Here is a 14449-nt window from a genome sequence, read left to right as displayed (position 1 = left end):
CTGATTAATACTAAGGGATAAAGAGAGGTTGGAAAATAGTTATGTAGAAATTAATTATGAACTATGTTTTTAGTTCAAAAAGTCACATATTAAAAGAGGACACCAGGGGAAAAACATATAAAATATACATCATTTATAAATATATATAATTTATAAATATATATCATCACAGCTAATCTCTCGACTGTCTTGGGAATGCTTCGGTATACCTCCGGAAGATCTGGAGGAGGTGGAGGGGGAGAGGGAGTCCGAGTCCTGGGTCTCTTTGCTTAGGCTGTTGCCCCGCAACCCGGACCCGGAGAGTTGAGGATGGATGGATAGATGGATGGATGGATGGATGGATGGATGGATGGATGGATGGATGGATGGATGGATGGATGGATGGATGGATCATTTAATCCCTAAAAAGACCAGGGTCTGCCAGCAGTGATTACACACTTCTATAACCTAAGAATAGCGCAATCAGTTTGCATTGCAGTCCCTGTAGTTACTGAATATTAAGCCTTAGAATGTAATAAGCCTGGGATTTTAAGAGGTTAAAAAGAAAATTAAGGAAATTTTCTTAAGAAAAACGCCTCTTTAAAGAAAGATCCACTGAAAGGTTCTTCAGGTAACCAAAACTGATATTAAAATAAATGTTTTACTACCTCTTTATTTTAGATTGCAGGACACCTGGAACAGCTTTTCACCTGGAACAGTTTGCCTCGGTATTCAATCTCCATTTGGCTTAAGAACCTACCGCCTTTGCTCTGAGGCAACAGCTCCATTCCTTTGGGCCTGTGGGAACCCCACTCTGTCTTGGTTCATTTCTCTGTTAATGGAAGACTGGCTCTCACATGTTGTTCTTATTGTTCGTTCAAAGCCTGTTCGAGCTGTGCATGTACCTTGCCTAACTGGGCCAGGACTCTCCTCCCCACCCACTGCACTCCCTGTACCATGTCCAAGAAACGCAGGCAAAACCAGAGCTCCCACATATGCACCATATGTGAAATAATAGGACAGTGCAATAATAAGAGCCTGGCTACTTCATAAACATCTCAACAAAGCAAGTGCTGTGCACATTGTGCCCGAAGACAGCTTTTCTATATAGCAGGCTGTAATTGATATTCAGTGCACATGTATGGATACTGTGCAGTCAAGCAAAACTGCAATATTTGTGAGCTCAGCAAGTATTATCTTCATAATTAAGAAATGTAAAGAGGAAAATTGCTTGAGTATGGAAAATAATGCGTGGCCCACAATGCTCACCACAACAATTTCAGTCTTAATACACGGTTAAAATGGCACAGAAGAAAAGGCCGTGATTACTTCATTTTACCATCTTGAGCTGAGAACACTGAACATCACAGCACTGCACAAGCTTTTGCAGAAGTTATGCCACATTAAGCTGTACTTCTCTGTCACTCACAATTGGCTCCTACTTGCAGACACATTGTTGTTTTATGCATCTCAAATCCTCAGATTATCCGTCTTGGTGTTCTAGGATCCAAACTCAAAACAGGGCATTTGTTTAAGCAAAACTCCATCAGTGATCACACAACAGAGAGTACCTCCATGTGGCAACCGACTCATGTAATTCACTCCTGACATTTAGCCGAAGGTAAGAAACTCAACCCCGCATTAGATCAAATCTTTTCAACCAGACTGAATAGATCCAAAGGCTCTGCCTGCAGGCGAAAGCATTGAACTCATCTTCACTTTCTGTCTTGCATAAAAGACATGCTTTACGGTCTGCAGACACAATTATATGAATGGGCTGCGTGCGTCTGTTCACATAATAAATCGATGCATCAATTTGTGGACGCTTTTCACCCATGCAGCACCCTGGGCAGTAAATGAACCACAATGATTTCCACAAAGACGCAAATGGAAGACTATGCTCTTGCTGAGATGATCTTTTCATGCTAATTTGATAACTTTGGTCTCTAGGCAAGGCGATCTATACATCTTGAATGCATTTAAACTTCCAGATAACGATCTTGGACAGTTTGTTGTTCTCTTGATTCTTCTTTCTGAGTTTAGGCCACTGACAGCTTCTCAGACACAATCTTGATGGGCCTTTTTAGCAATTCATGAAGAGGCGACCTTCCATCCTTATCACTTTCAATTCTTTTGGGGCCATCTTTGGAGCGAATATCATTATTACAGAAAAGTTCAGCGAGCATCAAAAACATATTCCAGAATAAGGTTTTGAGATGTGTTTGCAGGACCCTAGAAATCCACTGATGTGGGGATTCTGATAATATTGCTATTTTCATGTACATATCCACTGAGATTCACTCCAAATTGCTGCATATGCAATTGAAAGATATAACAAGTGTCTCAAAAACAACAACAGCTGACATATAATGTCATATAATGTTATTTTATATATATATAAAAACGCATTTTTATTTCTCTAATAAAGACGATATTAGTCATGATAGAGCGATGCTATTTCTTTTATGTGAAAAAAGGAACAAGATCCGCATGCATGGCCACGACTTGCTAAGGCATGGGAATGAGCTAATTGAGTCTAGACCACACCTTACTAAGCCATTAGCCATGCATTAGGATCTTGTTCCCACACAATAATATGGCTGGCACTCATTAACAGGTATCTGTAATAATGCATTTCTGGAATAATATCCTTTATTTGTAAAATATTGGGGCGGCCCGGTGGTGTGTTGGGTAGCGCTGTCGCCTCACAGCGAGGAGGGCCTGGGTTCGATTCCCCGGCCGGGTGACCAGGGTCCTCTCTGTGTGGAGTTTGCATGTTCTCCCCATGTCTGTGTGGGTTTCCTCCGGGTTCTCTGGTTTCCTCCCACAGTCCAAAGATATGCAGTCAGGCCAATTGGACATGCTAGATTGCCCCTAGGTGTGACTGTCTGTGTCTGTCTGCGCCTGACTGGCGACCTGTCCAGGGTGTATCCTGCCTTCCGCCCGAAGACTGCTGGGATAGGCTCCAGCACCCCCCCGCGACCCTGACGGAGAAACGGCTTAGAAAATGGATGGATGGATGTAAAATGTTGAAAATAATGGTCAAATGTGATCATCTGTCTGATGTTGATAACATTTTAAGCATATCTACTGATACCAATAAGATTCAGATCATTGTGCATCCCAACAAATGACTACTAATGTAAACATTGGCCTTTGGTTTCACTGACAATTGTTATTTCTAAGTTTCATCTTTGCCGTATACACACTCAAACTCATGTCTGGGAGAAATCTGTGTAAATTTGAGCCTGGTTTAGCAGCCTGGGGGGCAGTGCACGTGCTGCTCGACCTCAAGCTCTGCCTGTAAGGACACCCACTGGCTCATGAGCCTGCTGAATACTTTTATTTAATTGGCTCTCTGTCAAAACATCTGCATGAATAAGAGTGTTGTGCTTTATGTAAATTGTATGTATATAAGGGCAAATTTGGGCGTGTCCACTGCTAATTATACATAAATAAGGCACTCATTGCAGCAATCAGTTGTGTTCAAATCACTTCTTGTCTTGTCATCGTACAACTTTCCTGAATCAGACATGGAATGGTTTGTGTGTCGTTTAGGAGAGTTACATTTGCACATCTTTTTACACAACTTTGATGAATAAGGGCCAATATGACTGTGGCTGCGTCTGAAACATGGTGCTGCCTACCCAGACAGTACTACGAGGCAGAAAGGCACCCAGTCATTACGGACTGAATATCTATATAAAATGCTGCCTGCTTAGGTTCTTCTGTTTGGCTGTTTTTTCAAGGCAGTATAGAAGTATCCTTCACTGCCTAACATATCCCATATTCCTGTGTGCCAGTGCCAATGTGGTTAGAAAGAAAATGTTAAATTATGCTAATCTTACTGAACAGCTACTTTTTTCTTTCAGTATTTTGTTTTGACTTGTCATTTTAGACCGAATGTAACAGCTCTCTATTGGCTGTGACTGAAATGTAATAAACATTGCCTAATCGTACAATACCCTAAGGAAGGAAGGTGCCTAGTCATGTCTGAATGGAGCTGTTTAAATAAAACGCTGTCTGCTGAGGTTCCTCCATTCAGCAGTTTTTTGAAGGCAGCATGGATGTATCCTCCGCTGCTTTGTTCTTCATGTCAGCACCAATGCAGTTAGGAAAAAAATAGCAGAAAATAGCAGCGCTGACAGAGTAGAGGAGAAAAACTGGTTTGTGTACATACACAATACATTTTATTTAGGTGAGCATGCTAGCCTTTTTAAAAGACTTCTAAAGTAAGCTAACAACTTCACTGCTGCCTTTGAAGCACGTCTCAAACACTGTTGGGTAACAGTGCTATCTTTTAAGTCACCGATAGCCTTATAGGAAAGTCTATCAGGTAGTTATTTCCAGTCATTCAAGACCAGACTCCTCTCTCTTTGAATGGGAAGAGACCTAAAAACTTGAAACTGAAGGCCAAATTAGCGCTTCAAAACATGGACTCGAAATCACGGATTACATTTGACAAAATCTCAAATCTTAAATAGTTTTGCTTGATGATGCACAGGAAGTGGCTTGTTTGGCTAACGCACTTGTGCAGATCTCCACAACTGAGCCCAAGTAGATGAGAGCTTTTTCCAGTTGCAGTGAAACCAGCTGTCACGCCTCAGGTGGACTCCCCCAGTGTTGCGAACTCCTTCTCCAATAAATCCATGGGAAGACACGTGACTTCGGACTTCCCTATCACATCGGAGTCCACCATGGACTCCATCACCCAGGAGTCTACAGGGGATCACGTGACCGGTGGCAATCGGTCCCGAACCTATCAGCGCTTTCAGTCACCAGATTACTGACCTTCACCTGTGTGAATGTGCTTTAGTTAGGTCAAGTTGCGACGTATTGTTGCTCTTGTAAACTTCCTGAGCGTTCCTTCTGATTGCCTTTATCTGTTTTTGACTCTGACCTGTTCTCGTTTTTCTCAACGCTGATTTTTGCCTTGCCCTTTTCGTTTTGGATTTGTGTGTCTGACCTCTTTTTGCTTGTGACTTCGACCATGATTTTTGGATTGCCCTTTTGTTTAGTCTGCCTTGTGAGATGATCACCTTTGTGATCATCTACGTTCTTCTGGTTTTGACCCCCGTATGTACTACGGCTTTGCCTAACGTAATTAAACACACTTTAATCCGCGCCTGGAACTTGCTGAATCCTCATACCAGCAAGCTGATTGGCTCATTTTATTTAAGGAACTTTCTTCACAAACAGATGCCATGTTGAGTGGTATCTAACCCTAACCCTAACCCTAACCCTAACCCTAACCCTAACTTTCTTCACAAACAGATGCCATGTTGAGTGTTATCTAACCCTAACCCTAACCCTAACCCTAACCCTAACCCTAACTTTCTTCACAAACAGATGCCATGTTGAGTGTTATGACATTTCCCATTCATTTTCCAACCAGTCACCTGTCTCCTCCTTTAAAATGACTCTGCTTCAGTCTCGAACGCAGCCATTATCTCTGTTTTTAAGCTCTGCTGCAAGTGTCTTTTTGTTATAGTAAGCTAGCTTAAGTTAAGGAAAGCTAATTACTTAGGTAGCCTAGCCAATAAAGCCAGTTTAGGATGCGAGCCTTCTTAAAGGATGTTTTTTTTTTTTCTGGGTGAATGGCGCTAATGGCTAATGCTAACACAGCTAAACAGCTAACAGTGAGCTTTCAGTGTCTTGGCAATGTCTTAATGTACAGGCTCAAACAAAATTTGGTAAGTATCTTCATCACAATACTGTTTACAAAACAGTCCTGCTATGATGGATGGTTTGGAGACTGTGGCTCTGTCTAAAAGACAGGAGGCTGAGCTGGAGGTGGCGGAGATGAAGATGCTGAGATTTTCGTTGGGAGTGACAAGGATGGACAAGATTAGAAATGAGCAGATCAGAGGGACACTGAAGGTGGAGCAGTTTGGAGATAAAGCCAGAGAGGCCAGGTTGAGATGGTTTGGACATGTGTTGAGGAGGAATAGTGGATATATTGGGCAAAGAATGTTGGAGATGGAGCTGCCGGGTAGAAGGAGAAGAGGTAGACCTCAGAGAAGGTTTATGGATGTAGTGAAGGTGGACATGGAGATGGTTGGTGTAAAAGTAGAGGAGGCAGTGGATAGGAAAAGATGGAGGCAGATGATCCGCTGTGGCGAAAGGGAGCAGCCGAAAGAAGAAGATCTTCATCACAATGCTGCCTTCTAAGGCTTTGATGTACGAGACAGCATGGGCACCAAGGCTTTGAGACAGTTGCATTCTGTTTCGGACACAACCTATGTTATCGTTATCATGAAAACTTGTATCACAATACATTTTTTCTGAGGTTAACTTGGCAAACTGCGTGTATCATGAAAAGAATTCTGAGAATATAATCGAATTCTAGAGAAAAGCGCTGAAATTTTTTTTTCAAAAGTATTTCACTCCTTTTCACCAAAGTTTCCCTTCCCTTCGGTAGTGTAGTTTTGTAAACATTAAGCTATGAAAGAAACTGCACTCAACGTTTTTCATAGTCATTTCAAAATATGATTCTTATGATTTACTTTTGCAGATAGTTCACGAATCTCAGAAAAACAAATGTATCACTTAGGTACAAATGTACCCTCAACAATTTACCCATTGTGGTTATTGGGCCTACAAACTGAAAATATATCTATAATAAATAAATGAAATGTGTTGTCTTTCAGTATCTGGTTTAGGTAAAATGGCCAAATGTGCATTTCAGTGAACGAAACCTGTTCATTTTGATCCAAAGAGAATTCCATTCATACATGAGTTGTTTTTTTTTAATGTAATGCTGGTAATAATAAAATACTGGTAAAGCTGAAAAAAAGGTTTTTAGGGGACTATTTTGCCTCACAGTGTCCTACATGTACCCCACCAATATTAGCAGAGTTTTACACCAAAGTCTTATTCAAAAGTACCATAAAACAATGTGTCAAACCTCAGGAAGTGCATGTGTAACTATTTCATGTTATAACTTTCTGCGAGGAAGTTTACTAAAGCTACTAAACGCTCTAGCTGTCTGGTTCCATCAGCACCACTGTGAACCGTGTGAAGTTTCTCTAGAGAGAACAGAGCATCTCACGCCACACCAGTCAGAATGACTTTGTTTATATCTCGACCGTTTACGTACGCACAAATTTTAAAAAAGGTTAGTAGAATGGCTCTTTAAAGTATCGTGATGCTATGTTTTTCACCCTTAGTGCAGAGCATTGAGCTGTTACACGTATCAGACATCAGCCTCTAATGGAGCCACATCAGTTCCTGTTAACCAAAGGTAAATGTACACTGCTCAAAAAAATAAAGAGAACACTTAAACAACACAATATAACTCCAGGTAAATCAAACTTCTGTGAAATCAAACTGTCCACTTAGGAAGCAACACTGATTGACAATCAATTTCACAGCTGTTGTGCAAATGGAACAGACAACAGGTGGAGATTATTGGCAATGAGAAAGACACACTCAATAAAGGAGTGGTTCTGCAGGTGGGGACCACAGACCACTTCTCAGTACCTTTCTGCTTTCTGGCTGATGTTTTGGTCACTTTTGAATGTTGGTGGTGCTTTCACACTCGTGGTAGCAGGAGACAGACTCTACAACCCACACAAGTGGCTCAGATAGTGCAGCTCATCCAGGATGGAACATCAATGTGAGCTGTGGCAAGAAGGTTTGCTGTGTCTGTCAGCGTAGTGTCCAGGGGCTGGAGGCGCTACCAGGAGACAGGCCAGTACACCAGGAGACGTGGAGGAGGCTGTAGGAGGGCAACAACCCAGCAGCAGGACCGCTACCTCTGCCTTTGTGCAAGGAGGAACAGGAGGAGCACTGCCAGAGCCCTGCAAAATGACCTCCAGCAGGCCACAAATGTGCATGTGTCTGCACAAACGGTTAGAAACCGACTCCATAAGGATGGTATGAGGGCCCGACGTCCACAGATGGGGGTTCTGCTCACAGCCCAACACCATGCAGGACGCTTGGCATTTGCCAGAGAACACCAGGATTGGCAAAGTCACCACTGGCGCCCTGTGCTCTTCACAGATGAAAGCAGGTTCACACTGAGCACATGTGACAGACGTGACAGAGTCTGGAGACGCCGTGGAGAGCGATCTGCTGCCTGCAACATCCTTCAGCATGACCGGTTTGGCAGTGGGTCAGTAATGGTGTGTCAGCAGTTCCTGCAAGATGAAGGTATTGAAGCTATGGACTGGCCCGTCTGTTCCCCAGACCTGAATCTGACTGAGCACATCTGGGACATCATGTCACGCTCCATCCACCAACACCACGTTGCACCACAGACTGTCCAGGAGTTGGCGGATGCTTTAGTCCAGGTCTGGGAGGAGATCCCTCAGGAGACCATCTGCCACCTCATCAGGAGCATGCCCAGGCGTTGTAGGGAGGTCATACAGGCACGTGGAGGCCACACACAATACTGAGCCTCATTTTGACTTGTTTTAAGGACATCACATCAACGTTGGATCAGCCTGTCGTGTGTTTTTCCACTTTAACTTTGTGTGTGACTCCAAATCCAGGCCTCCATTGGTTAATAAATTAGATTTCCATTGATGATTTTTGTGTGAATTTGTTGTCAGGACATTCAACTTTGTACAGAACAAAGTATTCAATGAGAATATTTCATCCACTCAGATCTAGGATGTGTTATTTGAGCGTTCCCTTTATTTTTTTGAGCAGTGTAGATGCTCTTCACAGAAACAGAGAAAAGGACGGCAGTGATAAAACAGGTCAGTGTCATTTAATGTTATTTTCCTCTGTGCAGCAGGTGACCTCGACACCGCGCTACACAGAGTAGTCGGTAATGTGTACTTGCAGCAGCTTCTTATTGCGACTGAGGAAGTGAAATGAAAGGCTGGGATGAGACACAAGCCTCACGCGTTAACTGAGCATTAGCAGAGGTTGTTCAGGAAAACATCCACTGACCTAACGAGCTTGTCACTCAATCGATTTGGGGTCAAAGAGGGAAGGTTGCAGTGTTGCCTAATTGATGTACACTTTAATGAATTAATTATGAGAACCCACTCCAATGAAACCCATGACAACAGCAAGGCTAAATACTGTGTCTAGCTTATTATACATTATTCATTGGAGCAGTTACTCTCATATTGATTTTAAATTGATGAACAATATGCCAGTTATATTCGTTTTAAACTGCTTTAATTATTGTTTTATGCCACTGTCAATCCACAGTAAAGGAAATCTGTCCAGGAGTATAGTAAAAGCCAATGAGCTTTCCAGAATAATATTTGAATATTCTGTTTGACTGAGCATGAACAGCTGATCCATAATACATATACTGATCCACATATTGATAGATATGTTATATAATAAATAACATCAATTCGTTGTGACCAAAGCTATTACCTTCTGTATTAGTGCCTTCGCTGAAGGATGCAGCTCACATACGAATTCGTAAATACGTGTTTACACTGGATGACGTTACATTGCTGAAACTATTGTTTAAATCAAATACAGCTTTATAAAAACTTACACATACACTACTGTTCAAAAGTTTAGCCATCCCTTGTTATAAAACTCTCATCTTCTGGGCTCCAGTGCAAAAAAAGCACTCCCCCCCCAATAAAAGGGAATTCAACAAGTTGATGCTCTAAAGGGACTCCACCCACTAGCATCTAACCCCCACCCACCCTTTAATTATGCCACTGCTTTATATACAAATACAGTGCAGTTTTATATCTTCTATAGACTCCAAAAGGTATTTTAGATGCTTTATTCAATATATTCCAAAGATTTGGGGTCATTTATACTTTCGATTCTCTGTTGTATTTTCCAGCTACAATAATTTGTGAATAGATGCATATTCATGCGTGAGGCATTCTGTGTGTTAACTTTATTATAACTTCATTCTCAATGTTTTACAGCTTCCTCTGTGATTTCAGAGTCGTTTACAGCTCTGTTCATCATTCTGGACACAGCTAATGTCTCCTTTTTTACAGCTTCCTAGTGTCCCACTAATCATTTCAAACCTATAAAACAGCACAGGACTCACATACTGAGATTCAGTTCATGTGTATGTTGATGTATATTGTTAAAAACACTGCATGCATCCATACATACTCATGTATGTACCCACAATCTCAGCTGTAACCTACACCAGTTCACATGCGGGGCACGAAATCCCTTATTGGTTTTCATCCTGTTTTACTAGTGCATCTTTTTCAGGGTCGGCTTTGGTCAAAGTAGTGGACACTGATGTCAGACAGATCAGATGATAGATAGATAGATAGATAGATAGATAGATAGATAGATAGATAGATAGATAGATAGATAGATAGATAGATAGATAGCACCAGTTTAGATGAAACACCATAGTCACATCATTTCAACGACGTTTTTCATATTAAGCATTCTGTCAACATTAGTCTAATGGGTTTTTATGTGAATCGTGTGTTTCATAATTGGAGCTCTCTGTGTGACTCCTAATAAGCGCATGCACTAACAAAATGATGCTTGTCCCAGTGAATTGGCCTATTTAGAGGAATTCTTAAAAACAACCTCCCTTTTTGACCCAGGACTCAAGAGCAATGTGTCCTCAAGAACAAGAGGAAACGGGCAACTTGGTTTGGTTATTGTATTATAATAGCCAGTTGAGGCTGAAAATAGCCAACTACAAATGAAACTGGATACAGGACACAAGCTGCCCTTCGCTTACTCCTCTCTCTTTCCCTTTTGCTCTCTCTCTCTTTCTCTCTCTCTCTCTCTCAGTACACACACGCACACACACACTTTTACTTGTTTGTCTTGTGAGGACCTTTTTTGATTTGAATTGATTTATGTCAAGTTAGACACTTACACTAACCTAAGCCTAAACTTAACCTTAGTTTCCAAAGAGTAATCTTTCAAAATGTATATAATGCATGAAAAAAGTGTATATATATATATATATATATATATATATATATATATATATATATATATATATATATATATATATATATATATATATATATAATATTTTCATATAAAAATATAAATATATAATTTGCCTCACTGTCATGTCCTTAGGACATGCGGTCCTTGCAAAGATAGCAAGACAAGCACACACACACACACACACACACACACACACACACACACACACACACACATACTCACGGCCATAGGTTCTCTCTCTCTCTCTCTCTCTCTCTCTCTCTCTCTCACACACACACACACACACACACACACACACACTGCGTAAAACAGGAAAGTGTCCAGGTGCTTCTTTGTAACTTTGCTTGGAGACTGGAAGACAGTAATGACCTGTAATGAAACAGCCGCTAATCTGCGCATGAAACACCCAGTGAGGCTGCTGAGGGTCACTCAGATCACTAAGTTCCACTCAAATCCCCATCGTCTCTAATAACCGCTGACCGAACCGCCGTTTGGACAAACACACAGAAACACGGCGAGCTCGCTCACCTTTACGGATCAAGTTTCATCAAAGGAGGAGAAGCTGTTCGTCTTTTACAACCAGCGCTGTCCCCTCGTCGCGTGTGTCCATGAGGACCAGCTGGCGCGCTCTCCTCTCTGTACCGATCCTCGGGCGGCGAGCCTGCACGCGGGCGGAAAGCGACTCCCTCCAAAAAAGCACATCATACGGATCCACAGAGGACCCGAGCGGAGCTGCGCTCTTCCCGTGGCAGCCGTGGCTTCACAGCGCTGACCGCTGAGGCGCTCATCACCGGTCCGGTGCGACGCGCAGTTCTGCGCAACATGCGCAAGTAGCCACGTCCCGAGCCGGAGCTGTCAGAGCGCGCGCTTACGCACCCGGTAACCTTCAGAGGCTGCTCAGCGGAGAGTGAAGAGGTGGGAACAAAACAAGGCGGGGCTTCTAAATAAACATGAGTGAAAACAGAAAAGCGTTTGTTTCACAGAGAAACCAAAGTCTGATAATGATGAAGGGTTCTTTAGTAAAGACAATGGTTCTATACAGAACACTCTGAGAACCCTTGGCATGACTTTAGGGTTCTTGGCATCATGAAAGGGTGCTTCGGACTGATGGAAAATGTGCTATAGATGGTTCTATGAAGAACGTTTAAAGGCATGACACTGTCACTGGGGCAGTTCCCCTCTTGTCACTGTGGTGGTACCCTCAGGGGTACCTCCCAGTACCTTTAGTCAGGGAGCATAATTGTACCAGAATCCACTGAAATGATCTTTTCGAAGATGTTTTGGCTCCACACTCGTCTCCAGGCCTTTTATTCTAATGTTCTGATTTAAAACATTCGGTTATGAAAAGGTACAAATATTTACTTTTCCACAAGGAAAAGCTCATGTAAGGTGCACCATCGGACCTTAAAACCACAGCTGTACCTTTGAGGGTACATGTATGTTTGTACCTTGATGAATGAATCATGTACCTGCATGGTACCTTTATTTCTAACAGTGTATAGAACCCAAAAAGTTCTTCTGTTCTTACAAGCTTGACACTGTAACAATAGAATAACCTTTTGGGTGCTATTTAGAACCATCTACAGCACATTGTCCATCAGAAGAATCCTTTCATGATGGAAAGAACTCTTTAATCATGCAAAAGGTTCTTTGAATGTTCATGGTTCTATCTTTTTCAGAAGCATTACTTCATTACTTCAAGTAGCTGGACTTCAACTACTCTTCCAAAAGATGGTTCCTATTTATTATCGTGAATTCTGCAGAACCATTTGCATGCCTAAAGGGTTTGCAGGGTGGGATGGTTCTTCAGATTGATGGAGAATGTCTTGCATGTGGTTCTATATATAAAATGGTTCTGTATAGCAGCAAAGAGGTTTCTGCTATTGTTATGTTGTCAAGCTTCAGACGTCTGGTCTCAGCAGCACTGTGGACAGTTCTGACTCTGTAAGAACAGAGCTTTTCACATCAAATCACTGAATGACTTTGCATCTTAACCTCTTAGTTCTGCAGAAGGGCATGAAAAATGGAATTCACCAGTTAGTTTCCATTACCACTACACAGACAGCCTTGACATCTCTTTATCTCCCTCTTATTCATGATGCAGCTCATCCATGATCACTGTGTTCAAACAGATCCTTCCTGCAACAAATATTATTTAAAATAATAATAACAACAACAATACTAATACTAATACTAATAATAATAATAATAATAATAATAATAATAGTATAAGATAAGATAGTCCTTTATTAGTCCCACAGTGGGGAAATTCACAGTATTACAGCAGCAGAGTAATAGAAGTAAGGCAGTCAGTAACAGAACGGGAAACAGTATAAACACTATAAACATTATAAATAATAAAAGTTAAAGTCAAATCTCTAGACTATTTACAACAAAATGAGAATAAGAAAAAAAAAAAGAGTTGCATAAGATTAAGTGACCCTTATTAGTCCCACAACGGGGAAATACACACCAGGGGGCATTGAGCACACTTGCCCAGAGTGGTGGGCAGCCCAATTCGCAGTGCCTGGGGAGCAGTTGGGGGTTAGGTGTCTTGCTTAAGACCTCAGTGCTGTCGGCTCTGGGGATGGAACCGGTGACCTTCCGGTCACCAGGCTGGTTCCCTAACCTCCAGCCCATGACTGCCCCACAAACACAGTGGCCACTGCCACTGAAGAAGCGCCTAGACTGAGGTTCGAACCGCTGCTGTTATGGTCGACGGTCCGTGGTCAGCGGCGCTACCGCTGCACCACATGAGTGAGCATAATATCTGTATTGCACTTATGAACATATCGCACAATGAAAAATATTTGCATTCTGTGTATAAGTGTATATTGTGTGTGTGTGTGTGTGTGTGTGTTGTATGTGTGTATATTCCATGTGTGTGTGGTCTACTGGGAGCAGTGCTGGTTCACAGTCTCACAGCAGCAGGAAGGAAGGACCTGCGATAGCGCACCCACTTGGGGTGAAGGAGCCGGTCACTGAAGGAACTGAATTATAATATCTTTTAAGATCTTGTAGTATCAGAAAACACACATACATTTTCTAAACCACTTATCCTTCTGGATCACATTGATGCAGGAGCTTATCCCTGTGGTCATTGGTGGGATGGCAGGATACACCCTGGACAGGTCACCAGTCCATTGCAGGGCAGACTAGTATTGTAAACATTTAGGCCGATGTTAGACGATGGATAGAGTTGTTTGACAAATTGTCTTGTTTTATTCAATGAAAGAACTTCTCAAATGGGCTGGAGGCATCAATTTCTGCACTGAGGCCCGTGAAGATCCTCGTTATGGCAAGAGCAGTGCTTGCAGTCTCTGTGTTTGTGTTTGTGTTGCTGTGTAAAGTCGATATCCTAGAAGCAGGAGCATTTTGCAGATCAATGGTCAAATATCTCCTAATTAAAACTCTGGAGCCATTAAAGCATTAACCTAAAAAATTCTTTAGTTTTTAGGTTTCCCTAAAAAAAACTTTAATAACATGTTATTGCAGTATGGTCCATTATTCTCACTAGTAACATGGACACTTAAACTTTAAATTGTTACAGTGTTTAATTTGGCCTTCTTTGTCACTGAAACCTCTGTCATAATTGTTC

The 14449-nt window shown here is 41.9% G+C and overlaps 1 protein-coding gene across 2 annotated transcripts in view; it reads right to left on the bottom strand.

Moving 5' to 3' along the window:
* Positions 1-11765, bottom strand: part of drd2a (dopamine receptor D2a) — a 42675-nt gene extending 30910 nt beyond the window's left edge. Inside the window, exon 1 of one of the 2 annotated variants that reach the window (XM_017713055.2) lies at positions 11380-11765. The gene's annotated coding sequence lies outside the window, so the exon portion shown is untranslated. The remainder of the gene's footprint in view (positions 1-11379) is intronic. The other variant, XM_017713054.2, reaches the window with a different exon arrangement.
* Positions 11766-14449: the final 2684 nt, after the last annotated feature.

This window comes from Pygocentrus nattereri, chromosome 17 (assembly GCF_015220715.1).
Source record: "Pygocentrus nattereri isolate fPygNat1 chromosome 17, fPygNat1.pri, whole genome shotgun sequence".
In the NCBI taxonomy this organism is placed as follows: domain Eukaryota; kingdom Metazoa; phylum Chordata; class Actinopteri; order Characiformes; family Serrasalmidae; genus Pygocentrus; species Pygocentrus nattereri.
Note: the sequence above shows the minus strand (reverse complement) of the source record. Positions and strands in the feature narration are given on the sequence as shown.